This window comes from Amblyomma maculatum, chromosome 1, assembly GCF_055883805.1.
Source record: "Amblyomma maculatum isolate TAMU_Amacu chromosome 1, ASM5588380v1, whole genome shotgun sequence".
In the NCBI taxonomy this organism is placed as follows: domain Eukaryota; kingdom Metazoa; phylum Arthropoda; class Arachnida; order Ixodida; family Ixodidae; genus Amblyomma; species Amblyomma maculatum.
Window position 1 is genome coordinate 498,518,285 of NC_139344.1, and position 16,487 is coordinate 498,534,771.

At 43.5% G+C, this 16,487-nt stretch overlaps 1 protein-coding gene across 1 annotated transcript in view; it reads right to left on the reverse strand.

The window, feature by feature from the left end:
* The window catches only part of LOC146210295 (uncharacterized), a 155,266-nt gene that overhangs the window by 48,763 nt on the left and 90,016 nt on the right, over positions 1-16,487 (reverse strand). The window contains exon 8 of the mRNA XM_084609161.1: positions 5,952-6,143. The gene's annotated coding sequence lies outside the window, so the exon portion shown is untranslated. The remainder of the gene's footprint in view (positions 1-5,951; positions 6,144-16,487) is intronic.

Consider the following 16,487-nt stretch of genomic DNA (forward strand, 5'->3'; position numbering starts at 1 on the left):
CTTCTTTTGAGCTCAGTGTTTATTGCGCTCTTTCCTTTCGTTTTGCTTTGCTCCTCGCCCCTGCACCAACTCACATTCTGCAAAGGGCAGAAAAACGCTCCCTCAACGCTCTCCCGATAAACAAAAAAAATGGCTACGATGCCACAATACGACCACAAGCAACCTGCAGTGTCCTGGCATCACATAAATGGCGTTCTTTGGAGAGTTCAAACTGCAGGTTTCTTACATGCTGGACTGCTACAAATGTGCAGCCACATTTTGAACCATCAGAGGCACACGTGTAGATACCAATATTTCTCGACCAGTTAGCTGACCGCACAGGTCGCGTGGCATCATCATCATCATCATCATCATCATCATCATCATCATCAGCCTGACTATACCCACTGCAGGACGAAGGCCTCTCCCATGTTCCTCCAATTAACCCGGTTCTGTGCGAGCTGCATCCACTTGACCCCTGCGAACTTCTTAACCTCATCCGCCCACCTAATTTTCTGCCGCCCCCTGCTACGCTTTCCTTCCCTTGGAATCCAGTTTATTACCCTAAGCAACCACCGGTTATACTATCTTCGCGCTATATGTCCTGCACATGCCTATTACTTCTTGATTTCCACTAAAATGTCAGTGACTTGAGTTATTTCTCTGGCCCACTGTGCACGTTTCCTATCTCTTAATGCTACCCCTACCATTTTTTTTTCCATAGCCCTCTGGGTTGTCCTCAACTTAAGTAGAACCCTCTTGGTTAGCTTCCACGTTTCAGCCCCATAGCTGTGTACAGGTAAGATGCAACTGCTGTATACTTTCCTCTTGTGCAATACCGGTAAGCTGCTAGTTATAATATGGGAGTGCTTGACAAATGCGCTCTATCCCAGTGTTATTCTCCTTGTTATTTCCCTTTCATGGTCCGAATCCGCGGTTACTACCTGTCCTAAATAGATATACAGCGAAACCTCGTTATAACGAACAGTTAAAAAATCGGAAAATAGTTCACTCTATCCATAATTCGTAATATAAAATTTCGTAGAAAATACATGCAAGAACAGCAAACTTCAATCAGAGAAGGCACAGCAACTCGGAGGGTGCCTACTTGGGTCCATTTATTTACACGCAAAGAACTGCGTTATCACGGCCTGCTTTTTTGTGTTGATCACGTTCCGTATCACGCCCTGTTCCACAGTTTTCAAACACTCAACAAGGGCAAACCCACTGCTCTCAGTAGCACTGCAGTGGCGACGCAGTAAGTCCAATGCAGCAAGCGCTTCTTGTGAAGTCGGGATGTTCTCATTGTCTCCAGCCTGAGCTTCGTCTGCGGGATGTTCAGAAACTTCCACAGCGATTTCGGCGTCCGTCAGTACAGCCGTGGTTCGCCGCGATGTTGTCGCCTACAAAGTCCTCTACAGTCATTGTTGCGGGCATGTCACCAACAAAACGCGAGAAATCGTTCCAGGCCTCATCAAGCTTGCGGAGCTCTGCTTCATCGGAATCGTCCCCATCGTCATGTGATGCACGGGCCTCTGCTGGAACAAAACCTGCGTGCCAAAAGCAGTTGGCAATCATTTCGCCTTTCACGCTGTCTCATGTCGCTTTAATGCTCCCAGCAAGTCGATCTTCAAGTCCTGCTTCATAAGAAGCTTCACGAGAAGAGTGTCAATCAGTCTCCTCTTGTAAACTGCCTTGAAGGCCCTGATTTTATCATGAGCTTGGTCTTTAACGTCAGTGCTGCTCTTTTTTTCACGTTCACCGCCATCACAGCACTACGCACACCCGCGCACCACACTGGACACGACGACAGACGGCAGCCTCTGCCGAACGCTACGTAAACTTTACGTGTTTCTCAAGCTTTTGCGCTCCTTCTCGCACTGTGTATAAACAAACCGAGCCCTCGGTCATCGCAAACGCTTCCCGACATGTTTACATACAAATAAGATTTACTTACCAGCAAAATAGTGTCCTCGCTGCTGCGCTTGTTAGTTTTGAAGCTTCGTCGCACTTTTTTTCCTTCAAGGTTTGTGCTACAGCTCCGTGTTCAGCGAAAATTACGTCCACGGTAGCAGAGCATGACCAAAGAGCCGGCGCCACTAAATTTGCCAGCGCTGTGAAATAATTTTTAGACCAGCAGCAGAAACATTTCATTGTAAATGGGGCCATAAGGTAAAGTGCAGAAATATGTCCGGTGCTCCTGAGGCGCGGTGTAGCCGGGCGGTTAGCACCGAATGTTACGGAGCAAGCAGTTGCGAGTTCGAATCTTACGGCTACTGATGTTTTTATTTTTATTTTGCTACAAATAGAATTTTTTTTTTACCTTTTGTAATGTATTCCGGCACTTTATCCAACGCCCTTTTTTTCGCCGGCCGACGAGCGCAATATATCGATGCTCTCCTTGGTATGAGCGGCAAGTATGCCCCTTTTGTTTACGATGCCTGCAAATAGCACGTTGAAGGTCTTGTTGACGCAGTATGTTGGTCAAATGTGCCATGATTTAGCGAACAATTGAATGATAATGCGTTTTTCCTTCTGTATTTAGCATATGTATGCTTTTCGTGGCGCATGTAGCTGCAGTCGAGCGGTCCAGTCGCAGTCGAAGCCGCGACGGCCGCGATATGTTGGCGCAGAAGTGTGAACGAAGGAGCGTGTCGGCGGCAGCGGCTTTCGCTCGCTCGTGCCTCCGAATGCTCAAATGGGAACGAGCCAGGCACATCTGCTGCTCCAAGCTCTTAATTCAGGCGCTGCAGATCCAAACAAACTATCCGAGTGCGCACGAAATGCCTGAGCCGAAACATAACCAAAACTGAAGTGGGCGCCTGTGGCGCCTCCAAGTATATTTTTGTATTTGCCTTGCAACGTTTACGTTGTCTTTTCGCCGTCGTTTACGTATGATAAAAGCGTTATTATATTCGAGGCAAAACCTACGACCGCATTCAAACGAGCAACGTAATTCGCATTTGACAGCCTCCGTGATCCCTAACGCGTCACGTGATTTGTAGTTGCAAGTTTCGACTGTGGCGGCGATACCTGTATTTCTGTTCTTCCTATTTACTGCCTTATAACAGCTGTTTTCAGTAAGAGTGGATTTTTTGTAATCAGGAATTGGCATTCTATCGATGCAAGCCCACTTCTGTTTTCTCTTTAGTGTCGCTTTAAAGTGAGGTAGTGCTTGGTGTCGCGAAGTTCGTAATATCCGTTTCATGCCGAACCGCGTTCGCTATGGGAAGTTAAAGATACATGTGTTTGACAAAAATATTTCTGAAGAGTTCGATATATTCAATAATTCGTTCTTTGCATGTTCGTTATATCGAGGTTTGACTGTATTCGCCCACTACTTCCAGTGCTTTGCCACATAACGTAAACTGCTGTTCCTTCCCTAGTCTATTGAACATTACTTAGTCTTCCGGAAATTGGTTTTCAGGCCTACTTTTTTATTTCTCCTGTCTAGGTCATCAATCATTCTTTGCAACTCATTCCGTGAGTTACTTAGCAAGGCAATGTCATCTCAAATCGCAGATTACTGAGGTATTCTCCATCTACTCTTATCCCTAACTGCTCCCATTCCAAGTCTCTGAATACTTCTTCTGAGCAAGCTGTGAATAGTACCGAGGATATCGTGTCTCTTTGCCTAACACCTATTTTAACGGAATTTTGTTTCTTTATGCAGAACTAGGGTTGCTGTGCACCCTTTATATATTCCAGCACTTTCACGTACGGCTCGTCTACCCCGATTTCACAATGCCTGCATCACCACCGAGGTTTCTACTGAGTCAAATGCTTTTTCGTAATCAATGAATGCTATGTGTAAGGGCTGATTACATTCCGAGCATTTTTCTATCACCTGGTTGATGGTATGGATGTGATCGATAGTAGAGTATCCTGCTTGATCTTTTGCTTGGTTGCAGTCTAAAGTTGCCCTGATTCTATTAGTGATTACTTTGGTAAATGTCTTACACGTATTTAAGGAATAACAGCGTAGAGACGAAGGACGAGGAAGAAGACAACACCTCCTTCGTCTCCGCGCTGCTATTCCTTAAACATGTACCAACTAGCTCAACTCTGTTTTATTGAACCTTATACGTAACAGACAGTAAGCTAATTGGTCTGTAATTTTTCAAGTCCTTAGCTTCCCCTTTCTTATGAATTAAGATAATGTTTGCGTTCTTCCATGGTTCCGGTATCGTAGATGACACCAGACATTGCGTATACAGGCTGGCCAGTTTTTCTAGCACGATATCTCCCCTGTCCTTCAACAAATCTAAAGCTACCTGACCCCTCCAGCTGCTTTCCCCCTTTTCATAGTTTCTAATGCTTTCTTAACTTCGTCCTTCATCACTGACGAAACGTCTGACTGCATTTCCCTACCGCCAATCTCATTATTGTCGTGACTTCGTTGGCTGCTGTAGAGATCAGTATAGAACTCCTCAGCTACTTTGACTAACTTGTCCCTATTCGTGATGATGTTGCCCGCCTTGTCCCTTAGTGCATACATCTGATTTTTGCCTATGCCCAATTTCTTCTTTACCGCTTTAAGGCTTCTCCCGTTCTTTACAACATGCTCAATTTTCTCTATGTTATACTTCCTTATATCGGCCACTGTGCGCTTATTGATTAGCTTTGACAGCTCGGCCAGTTCTATCGGTCTGTTGGATTAGAAACTTTCATACTCTGGCGTTTCTTAATCAAATCTTTTGTCTCCTTACAGCTTAACAGTATCCTCTCTATCTTACCGCCTACTTCTACAGAGCACTCAGTAATGGTATCTCTGAAATTATTGTTCATCCATGGCTAATGTCGTCATCCTCGGTTAAAGCTAGATATCTATTAAGTAGCGAGATCCTGAACTCTTCTGCCCTCCCCCTCACTGCGAATTCATAGATGCACTTCTTTCTTACTAATCTGTTTCGTTCTCTTTTCAGATTTAGATTAATTCAAGACCTTACTATCCTGTGGTCACTACATCGCACCTTCCCGATTACCTCTACATCCTGCACAATGGCGGGGTTAGAACACATTATGAAGTCAATTTCATTTTTAGTCTCACCGTTAGGACCTTTTCATGTTCTCTTCCAAACCTTCCGTTTTCCGAAGAAGGTGTTCATGATTCTTAAGTTATTTCGCTCTGCAAACTCAACTAGTAACTCCCCCCTGCTATTCCTAGAACCAATGCCATAGTCACCTACTTCCTTGGCTCCTGCCTGCTTTTTCCCTACCTTGGCATTGAAGTCGCCCATTAGCACAGTATATACTGCGTCTTTCCTTTCCGCAATGCTAATTCTACATCTTCATAGAAGTTTTCAACTGCCAAGTCCTCAAGACTACATGTAGGTGCGTAGGCCTGTACAACGTTCAGTTTATACTGCTTATTAAGCTTAATTACAAGGCCTGCCACCCTCTCATTAATGCTATAAAACTCATATATATTACCAGCTATATACTCATTGACAAGGAAACCTACTCCTAGTTCTCGCTTCTCCGGTAAACCTTGATAACACAGTACATGCCCGTTCTTCAGTAAAGTGTATGCCTCATTTGGCCTCCTAACATCGCTAAGCCCTATGACATCCCATTTCAAACCCTCTAGTTCCTCTAACAGCACTGCTAAACTAGCTTCACTAACTAGGATTCTAGCGTTAAAAGTTGCCAGGGTCAGTTTCCAATGGCGTCCTGTCCAGCGGAGCCAGAGATTCTTAGCACCACCCGCTGCGTCACAGGTCTGACCACCGTTGACGAAAGGCCGAGGTTTGGTAGGGAAGTTGTCGCGAATTACGGCCAATTCCTGTTCTCGTGAGGCAGTGTGTTGCCGGAGCTGTTCACCCTTCAGCTCAAACCCTCATCATGACTCCATAGGCCCAGGCAAGGCTGCCACGCCCTGCGGCTTTAAGATTCCGGAGCTCCCAAATCCAGCGAAACACCGGCAGCAGGCGGCAGGAACCCGTCCGGGAGTCCGCAGGAGTAACGCTTACCTGGGTTTGGTAGGTCGGATTCGAAAGCCCGGCCCGGTGGTGACGGGCGCAGGGAATGGCCGCAGGTGTTGGCCGCAAACAAAGATCGGCGGTGGGAAAAACCCGGTTACAAAACCGGGTCCAGAGTTCGCCCGCGGTGGTTGCGAGGATGACCCTGAGCTCAGAAGGTGCCCAGAAGGCCTGGAATGGGCCCTGGAAGCCGGGCGAAAGAAGACATCAACAGAGGGTATTGTTCGTGCCATTGAGCGAAGAGAAGTAGAATGGCAAATGACCCAAAGAGTCCTTGCTAGTCTCCCTGTGCTGTGCTTAAGGTGCTATAACACACAAACTTCCCGGCCAGTTGCCGAAATCACTGGCTACCGTGCAAGCGGCAATTAAGACAATTAGGATGCACAACATACCTTCAATAGTAGTCTCAAAACTATCACAAAGCACCTTAAATGCTAACAAGAATCTGGGTACACCAAACTCGATTATATTATTTTCTGTGCAGCGTAGCAGCTTCTCAGCCCGACTTAAAGGGCAATAAAAAAGACGGATTCCTTCGTCACTGTCCCTCTCTACTTCAACACAGTGGACACGGCGACAGTACTTGCAATCTGGCACTGAATCGCTCCCATTTTGCTATGCAGGCCCTGCTTGCATTCCCGTGGTTATCGGCCACTTCGCGGAACCCGATATGCCAGCCTCCGACACTGGGTTGCTACCACGCCTGCGCGTCTGACGGGGTGCTTCCTTTGCATCTTACCTTCGCGCCCTTCCTTGACGCATCTGGTCCGGTACAACTCATCTTCCGTATCGTCAGCAACATCATCCATGTATTTAAGAGCCCAGCTGAGCAACTTTCGCTTCAGTGGACAGTACTTGCAATCTGGCACTGAATCGCTCCCATTTTGCTATGCAGCTGTGTACAAAGCTTCCTTTATACGCTAAGAAAAGTAACAACGTCTGCTTAGTACTGTTTCCGTGTCCACAAGTGTTGTGCGATGTTTTTTATGAGTGCTATGACCCTTTTACTATTGCGCGCTGGTGATGTCGAGATGAACCCGGGGCCTCCTACCTTACCCTCTGACCCCTCAGAGCAGATGAAAGTTATATAAAGATGCCCATACTCGCTCCTTGCAGAGTTCTAAAGCGCAGACGTTAAAGCTATTAAATCGGGCCACAAAACTATTGAAACAAAAATCACTGCCATTCAGGCCCGCTGAAGACAACTGTAAAAAAATCGATCAACTGAGCGTGGAAATTTAGACGAACTTTCAGTGAACTCGTTAAACTCCCGGCAGGATGAGCTGGATGATAGATCCCGGCGCAATAATTTAATTTTCCACTCCAGATGAAACCTGGCAGGAATCTGAAGAAAAGCTAACCGCTATTCTTACCGACTGCCTTGCCCCCAACGCAATAGAACGCGCCCACCGATTAGGGACTTTCAAAACCAACAAATGTCCTCCTGTCATTGCGAAATTCTTAAATTTCAAAACAAAAGACCTAATCCTCTCCAAGCGTAACAGTCTGAAAGCTAAACAGGTCTCCCTTACTGAAGATTTTTCGGTGGCAACACGTCTGGCACGAAAAAAGCTTATTGAGTTTGCTAAGAGCCAACCTGGTTCCCCCACCCACAAGCTGCGCTACAATAAGCTAATTATGAACAAGTCATGTTACATGTACGACACTAACACTGACACAGTCATCAACATTGATACACGCAGCGCACATGTTGGTTCTGCCTCTGCCGCTGTCCCTGATAACACATCCTAGGTACGCGGGAGGGGTAGTGGTCGGCCAATCACAGCTTCAGTATCTGTTCTTTTCACTAATGTCAGAAGCGTTTTGAACAAGTATAACGATCTAACATCAGCTATCGACACTTTTTCCGCTAAAATTATCGCCTTAACAGAAACATGGCTCACTGCGCATATTCACGACAGCGAAATCTTTTTAAACGCTGAACATTTTTCATTTTTTCGATGCGATCGTGGCACGCAGCGAGGCGGCGAAGTGCTCCTAGCTATTTCCAATGACATTCCTTCATCATGCATACGCATCCAGACTAACCTGGAAATAGTTTGGTCCGCGATCACCCTTAATCACCAGCGTGTAGTGATAGGGGTTTGCTACCGTCCACCTTCCTCGTTGCCTACGTTTAGTGAAGAACTTTATGATGCTATTAATATGGTCACTACACGTTTTCCTTCATGTCCGCCTTTCTTATTTGGTGATTTTAATTTTCCGAACATAACATGGATCTCGGACCCCCCTTCAATGTCCCCGTTCTCTTTTCAAGGTCGCGAGTTTATAGATGTATGCACAACATTCTCTTTAGTACAATTGTGCACACAAGCAACTAGAATAACAGCAAACGCAGCGAATATACTAGATTTAGTCTTAACAAATCGATCTGACATAGTATCATCTATAACATACCTTCCGGGCATCAGCGACCACTTGCTGCTGCACCTTTACATTAACCTATCTCCTACGAATAACCTTAAAAAGAAAAAAGTTATACGTGACTACAACAGAGCAAACTTTGAGGCGATAAATAACGAGCTATCTTCTTTTATCAATGTTTTCCTTGATAACTTTGACAACCGTAGTGTGCAAACTAACTGGAGCATGTTCACAGCTATAGTGACCCAACTAACTGAACAGTTCATTCCCCTTCGCACGGTAACCGATCACTCAAACGCTCCCTGGTATAATAATCACATCAAGCGTCTATCTAACAAAAAGAAACGCCTCTACCGTATTGCGAAGCTTTCCCCAACTAGCGAGCGATGGGCTTCATATACAGTTGCGCCCCATATGTACGTGCATGCGCTCAAAGAAGCTAAAATGAAATTTTACTCACCCTCTATGCTAACCACAAATGTGAAAAAATTCTGGCGTGTCATTAATCCTTCCACTGATGACAGCATCGCCCTAACTTACCCATCAGGTGACCCCGTTCCTTCCGACGTTTGTGCTACAATTCTGAACAGCGGATTTACTGACAACTTTACAACCATATCTGATGTACCTATGCCAACAATACACTATTCAAACTATTTTATCATGCCCCCAATAACCATTGATATGCCAGGTGTCAACAAGCTTATTGATGGTCTCAGTTTTCACTCTGCTCCGGGATATGACTGTATAAATTCAAAGTTCTTAAAAAACACTTCGGCTTATTCTTCTATAATGTTATCAAATCTTTTCCAGCAATCACTTGATCATTCAACACTTCCTAATGAATGGAAAATCAGAAAAGTGGTTCCAGTCTACAAATCCGGCAGTAAAGCATCCCCTAGTAATTATTGTCCAATATCCCTTACTAGTACCTGTTGCAAAATGCTCGAACATATAATATTCACTAACCTTGTTAATTTCCTCGAATCGAAATCGTTTTTTACATCAGCGCAACATGGTTTTCGGAAATCTTACTCGTGTGAAACACAGTTAATATCATTTACACATGCTCTGCATCACATTCTAGACATCTCATCACTAGCTGACTGCATATTCTTAGATTTTTCTAAAGCGTTCGACAAGATCTGTCACAAACTACTACTTCACAAACTATCAAATCTGAACATTAACTGTAACTTATTGAAATGGATTGAATGTTTTTTACTTAATCGCTCACAATTTGTCTCTGCTAATGGTTATAATTCTAGCTTTACAGAGGTGTGTTCTGGAGTTCCACAAGGTTCCGTTCTTGGTCCTCTTTTGTTTCTGATTTACATTAACGATCTTGCCTCTCTTGTAAATTCTCATATTCACCTTTTCGCCAATGATTGTGTCATTTATAGAGAAATAACCAATGCTAACGACATTACCTTACTTCAGTCAGACCTTTCTGCTATTGGTAAATGGTGCAAGGATTGGCTAATGCAGCTAAATATTAACAAATGCAAAGTCATGAGCGTATCTAGAAAAACTTCCTCCCCACCCCACTATTACCTCGATAACACTTCCTTGGAATCAGTTCCGTCATACAAATACCTCGGCGTCCACATTACTAGTAACCTCGATTGGTCCCTCCATACCGAGAACATAATTAAAAATGCTAATCGCATGCTAGGCTACTTACGTCGCAACTTTTATAATGTTCCTTCTCACTTGAAACTGTTACTATACAAAACATTAATAAGATCGAAACTCGAGTATGCTTCACCGGTATGGGACCCTGCTCATGTGAACTTAATTACTGATCTCGAGATGGTCCAAAATAACTCTGTACGTTTTATTCTTGCTAACTACAACCGAACAGCCAGTATAACAGCCATGAAGACTAATTTGTGCCTCCCTCTACTGACATCGCGCAGAAAAGTTTTCCGCATAATCAAGTTGTACCATCATCCCGCTCTTCGTGATCACCTCATTCCCCGTCCAATTTATGTATCCCATCGCATTGACCATCAACACAAAGTTGGAATTTTATCATGTAACACGAAATGCTTCTCGCAATCTTTCCTGCTGCGAACCTGACGAGACTGGAACCACCTTCCCGCAGAAATTGTTGGCATTACTAACTCCGCGTAGCTCTAGCTAACATTGTATATATTTGACATTCATGTACTTACATACTGTACTCTCTTCATTTTTTGTGTATTTACCACTCCCCCTCTGTAATGGCTCTGGCCCTGAGGGGTAATGTAAATAAATAAATAAATAAACAAGAAGCTATCTTCACGGGCGAAGCAAGGGGCAAGAAACAATACCTCCATGCTCGTTGATATTTTTTGCTATTTGCTCGCTGGTAAGGAAGGGCCCTTCGATTATAATGTCCTCCCCCGAATGAAGGGGAGGATATGTCCACAACAACAGTGTTAAGTAACGTTAATCTGAAGTTGCTGTATGTACCATAGGTTGTTGCGATATTGAGTCATCATACAACTACTTCTCCTCTTTTGGCCCTCTATCCATCTTTGCTCCCTGCCTGTGAACGAGCAACATTCTCATCATGACAGAGGTCCTTATCATAACAAAGCATGGCTAAAAATACATTCATGAGCATACACTCATGTGTCCTGGCAATGGAATTCGGTGTTGGCACATTTCTGCGTCCTGTTAAGATCAATAAACAAAATCGTTTACCATTGAAAGAGAATTCAAGAACACAGGTAGTTTTCACAAGTCACCTCAAAATCTGGTGAAGCATAACACCAGCTAGGTTAGGTACAAAGAGCGATAAAGAAACATGAGTGACTTGAACACACCAACCAAAGGAACTATATAATGCAATGTTATACAGTCAAACCCACTTACAACAATACCAGTTTTAACAACATATCGGATATAAAAATGGGCAGCCGCTCCACCGTGAGGTTTGCTATGTGTTCTCTGGTAAAATAAGGCGCTGTCTGCTGCGACCCGTTTGCAGGAGCGAAATGCTTGCTGCAACCCATGACATCTTCACCGGTTTAAAAAATGACGTCACTTCCGGCTATTGTTTTGTGGGTAGGTGGTTGTCTATTCTTTAGATATGTCTAAAGACGTCTTTAGACATATCTATGTCTATTCTGTCTATGTCTATTCTTACATACTTCAGTATGCATGTATTGAGTCATTGCCCGCTGTCTGGAGTTTTCAACCTCCCTGCGGCCGAATGTTCTGTTGACGACCATTGAGCCTGCTTGGCCCCAAAGGTGGATTATCGAAAGTCAAAAGGTCAACGCAGTTCGACACCAAGGACGGTTAAATACCATTTATTAGGCCGACCGCACCAAAATCTCAGTCATGTAAAGCACGCTTGACTACCAGTCTTGCGTGCGCCTGAAAACGGCGGGAAACTTGGGTAAGCTTTCCTCAGCGGTCTGGATGAATAGCTGATAGAGGGACTTTAGGGGATACTAGGACATGACAAAACAACGCGTAGAAGCAGGAAAGGCGAGGATCACACAGGCCTGTGTGGGAAGCTTTTGTTTCGGTGCACCACGACGTACTAACCATTTGTGCGACATACTATCATTTTGTGTGACCCTCGTTGCTATGACACGGTGTAGAATAATGATTTTATACCTCATTTTATGACAGCGCACTGTGAAATGTATGCAGGGCCGTTTTCTAATTACGGTGAGGTATGCGATTTCGCTTTGTGTTTAAAGTGCATCAACAATTTGTTTTGTGTGTGTGAAGACCGCTTATAAGCTGATGTCTAATATTTGGTACGCAGGGACCTTCCGGATATGTGTTTTGGAGTCTAGCATGTGCTTGCTGGTTGCTGAAGCTGAACAAATGGGACTATGAAAGGCGGAGGCAGCATATGCTCTAACGCCACAAGGTGAGCCCTGTACTTAATTTCAAAACAATTGCTGTGCCACCGTCACTGGTCATTTGTTTTACATGGGGAACATGCTTGGGCACAGGTCACCAGATTGCATAGAGTGCATGAATGAATCGAACAAGCAAGCATTCCTGCAGCTGCAGTGTCCAGCTTGTAGTTCGCAGCCTTTCTTTCTCAGCTGCAATTAATGCATCTGCATTAATGCAATTAATGCAGTTGATTCAAACTAAGAAAACCAGACTAGCTCCAAAAACAAACAAATGTTTGCGCAAGATGGAAGATCAAACCACGCTATATTGTCTTCTCAATTCGCTGTGAAAAACTGGTAAAGCCTTTAACGAATGATATTCCTGCACAGATTGGTTGCTTTTTTTGTGCATGTGCCAGAACTTGATAGCTTTGGAAACCACTGTGAAAGATAAAATGAGGTCTGGCATCAATGGCTTGCAAGTCAAGCACCACAGAATGTACACCCTGCCAATTCTTTAACAGTACCGCGCGAGTGTCAACTATCAGAGCAGAAGCAAAGTGCAAATCAGGAGAGGGAACAAGCAGGGAGGCGTAATCATGCTGCTTGAGCGAGTGTTGTCTGCTTGGCTGTTCTGCTCCGTTGGTAGCAACCCCCTGAATCAAGTTTCATATCAGAGTTCTGGAAGCGCTTTGCTATGTGCTTGTGGTTTTAATCTGTGCAAACTTGTAACGTTACAAATATTACACTTGTCCCTGGTTCTATTTGCGAATACTGTCTGGGGTTTTTTTGTTTTTTTTTGTTTTTTTAAGTAATGATTGTGTCGATATTTAATATTCTCGACAATAATTTTTCACAAGTAACAATGGCAAAAGAGTTATTGGGCATGTTCGATTTTTTATCAGAAATGTGTGTACTTTGAAGATATTATTTGCACGATATTTTTATTTTATTTATTTGAACATACTGCTGGTCCCCTCTTAGGACCATTACAGGAGTGGATTTATAGACAAGGATGCAAGCTAACAACAAACAATACAAAAGCCAGCAATCAGGTTTAAAAACGAGAAATGAGCATTCATATGCGGAAACATCGAGTGAATAACAGAAGATGGAAGATAGCCAACTCTGGCGTTCAAAACATGCGTTTAAACACGCCTCAAAGTATTCCTTAGTACAATCATACACTGGGTACATAATCGAGTGCGAAAAAAACTTAAGACCATACAGACTGGATGGTCATCAAGTCTTGCTTGATGACAGAACTGATGAGGCTGCAAGCTCTATGAATTTTTCTAACGAATTCTGCGCAGTTAGATTTATCTAAGGCGTTCCATTCCCTTACTGCTCAGGGAAAAAAAGAAAAATAATATGTGTTATTAGCGCAAGCGTATTCATTAATCGTAAACTCATGCTTGCGAAGTGTTTCTCTAGAACGGTTAAAACAAATGTAAGTAGCAGGATCCATGTTGAATGCGTTATGAATTAATTGATATAAAAACTCGATGGAGTGTTACGCGACATGATAATGTGTCTAGACCTGTGCAGGAAAGCAGCTTCATGGGAGAGTCAGTGCGCCGGTATCTGTGGTAGATAAAGCGAACCGCTGTTCGTTGAACTGATTCGAGCATGTGTACATCTTTTTGCATATATGGAAACCAGACGACATTTGCATATATTCTAAGATTGGACGGATCTTATACGCAAGTAACTTGGTATCTGAGGAAGTATAAACTACTCATGGCTTTTTTGGTAATGTTTTGTACTTGGGGTTTGGAGCTGAGATGATCAGAAATAATCACACCAAGGTATTTCTTTTCAGTTACTATTTTAAGAACTTGGTTGCCTGTGCCATAAGAGAAGCTAAGTTTTGTTTTCTTATTTGTGACTACCGTCTTTTACATATTGATGACCATTTGCCATGTATTACAGCACTGTATGACGTTACTTAGAGCTGTGTTCAGCCTTTCTTGGTCTGCTTGAGTGATATAGTACGCAATCATCAGCATCACCTTTACATCCACGTTATGTCATTTATGCATAGAATAAATGGTGCAAGCAGAGAGCCCCAGAAATAACCGGAACAGTATCAGAGGCATTGTATTGCACATATTCCAATAAATAGCTGGCTATCTACCTCGTAACAAGTATCTCATTTAGTTTCAAGTTCAGTTTGGCGTGTGTTACACGATCAAAAGCTTTCGAGAAATCAAGGAATGACTTTGGTCGTTGATCTAGGTCATGAGAAATTTCTGTGAGCTGGATAACAGCCATCCTGGTATGTTCTTTAAGAAATAAAATACGCTCAAGTATTTTGAGAGATATAGGCCGAGAATTAGACGCCTGATTTGTGAATGGGAACTATTTTTGCTATCTTCCATTCAGCTGTCCTCAAGTGACTTAGAAAATATTAGGTAGAGATATTCGCTAATTGGTTCAGCATAACGCTTAAGAAAGCAATTCGGAATTTCATCGGGACCCAAACTTTTTTTCGTTAAAGGGACACTAAAGAGAAAACTCAAGTGGGCTTGCATCGATAGAATGCCAATTCCTGATTACAAAATATCCACTCTTACTGAAAACAGAGCTGTTATAAGGTAGTAAAGAGGAAGAACAGAAATACAGGTAACCCGCAACTACAAATCACGTGACGCGCTAGGGATCACGAAGGCTGACAAATGCGAATTACGTTGCTCGTTTGAATGCGGTCGTAGGTTCTGTCTCGAATATAACAACACGCTTTTATCATACGTAAACGACGGCGAAAAGACAACGTAAACGTTGCAAGGCAAATACAAAAATATACTTGGAGGAGCCACAGGCGCCCACTTCAGTTTTGGTTATGTTTCGGCTCAGGCAATTCGTGCGCACTCGGATAGTTTGTTTGGACCTGCAGCACCTGAATTTCTACAAAAAATCATTTTGTAGAAAACAAAACAACAACGCCAGTACCGGTAAGATTCGAACTGGCTACTGCTTGCTCCGTAACGTTCGGCGCTAACCGTTCGGCAACGCCACTCCACAGGAACCCCAGAAATATTTCTGCACTTTATGTCATGGCCCATTTACAATAAAATGTTTCTGCCGCCGGTCTAAAAAATTACAACTTCTTGACCATCGCAGCATGCTGCCTGCTCTCACGACTTGCAACTAACGTTCTGGATGCCTATGCGCACTATATTGTGCACTGGATCCATTTTAACATGTAGAATTTCACAGCGCTGGCAAATATAGTGGGTCATGCTCTGCTACCGTGGACGTAATTTTCGTTGAACATGGAGCTGTAGCACAAACCTTGAAGGAAAAAAGTGCGACGAAGCTTCAAAACTAACAAGCGCAGCAGCGAGGACACTATTTTGCTGGTAAGTAAATCTTATGTGTATGTAAACATGTCGGGAAGCGTTTCGATGACCGAGCGCTCGGTTTGTTTATACACAGTGCGAGAAGGAGCGCAAAAGCTTGAGAAACATGTAATGTATTGCGCATTACAAGCGCTCTATGTTTTTTTTTTATTCCTTTATGGGCCCATCGCTCGTTAAATGACTCTCTTCATTGTTTTATTTATTTCGGATGAGGCCGTCATTGCGAGTACGCTGTTGCCAAGTTGGCCCTCGAGGGATGCGACGCCGCGGGCCGCGCCGGCCACAGTTTGAATTCCACCGGCGGGAACAAGAAAAAACCTCAACTTCTTATCGCAATATCTCAGCAATTATTCGATTTTTTGCTGCCGGATATGCGGCGACAGTGCCACCAAATGTAGTCTTTAGTGTCCCTTTAAGGTTCAACAACAGAGAAAGAATCCCAAGTACGCTTATAACCGGAGCGCCTAAAAGTTGTGTTGACTCATTACTATGACACAATAAAGTTCCTAAGACATTATTGTCGGCAGTGAAAGTGGACTGGAAGTAACTGTTAAATGAATCAGCTTGCTGCTTTCCATGTGAAAGCGAAGTAGCAGTCTCATTTTTTCTGTTTATATACTTCCAGAACTTGTCCGGGAGATTTTTAATGAATTTGTTAAGTGTAGCGCCACAAAATCGTTTTTTAGCCTCATGTACCTTATTCTTTGTTTTGTTAGCTTACTTATGTTTATCTTTAATTCTAAGCTTGCTCTTTGCCCATTTCTTTGCCTTAACCTACTAATTTTTCATTTCATGTGAATTATATCTCGGGTAATCCACGGGTTGTGCTTGCTTGTGGCCTTCTTTATGCAGATATTGCAGCTAAAAACAAACAGTGGCAGCTTCTCCAGGGCACCGATATGCCTACCAGCCGATTGTGACAGGGTTGCTTC